The sequence below is a fragment of the Elephantulus edwardii genome, unplaced genomic scaffold (genome assembly GCF_000299155.1).
Source record: "Elephantulus edwardii isolate Elephantulus edwardi_28Jun2011 unplaced genomic scaffold, EleEdw1.0 scaffold00012, whole genome shotgun sequence".
Taxonomy (NCBI): Eukaryota; Metazoa; Chordata; class Mammalia; order Macroscelidea; family Macroscelididae; genus Elephantulus; species Elephantulus edwardii.
In genome coordinates, this window is record NW_006399762.1 from 18,434,289 (window position 1) to 18,435,000 (window position 712).

Below are 712 nucleotides of genomic sequence, written 5' to 3' on the forward strand. Positions count from 1 at the left end.
CGACTGGCAACTCATACCCTATGAACAAAATGCCTGAAGCCCCTCTTCAGCTATTGACATTTATCAAAGTCCATAGAGTTTCCACATTTATCAAAGCTCATAGTTCCCAGAGGCATTTGCTTTAGGAAGTAGATGCCATTCCTGTGTCCAACCTTAGTGTTACAAAGGTCATTATTGACTTTACTGAGAGGCAATGGAGTTGGTATTTCACAGTCACATGGTAAAAGCACTTTCTGTTTACCTTCAGTTAAAATATTTCAATAAAAAGTATCGCAGGAAAATAAAAAGCAGCCTGGAGTCAGTTTTCATGCCTCAAATCCTCAGCCAGTTGCCTTTTTGAGTGTGCTATTTCTTTGTGTTTCATTTACTTCCTTGTTTGTAACTAAAAATTCATAATAATATCTTCCACAAAATATTGTAAGAATTAATTAAGAAACCACATAAAATACCCTGAAATAGTAGACATTTTTTAAAAAAAACAAAATACCAACCCTATAGACAGTTAAATCTCAAAGTATTTTAATTGACTCATGCCGGACCCTACATAGTGTTTCGCTGGCTGCAAACTGAACATGAGAAGATTGCCTGTTTTTCTCTGTTAAATATTGCACTATTAATGCAAGCTACGTTTTAAGGCAATCTCTTTTGGGATATGAATGATCAGATAAAGCAAGCAGAGATGGTTTTATCCAAAGAACAAGCTGAAAAAAGA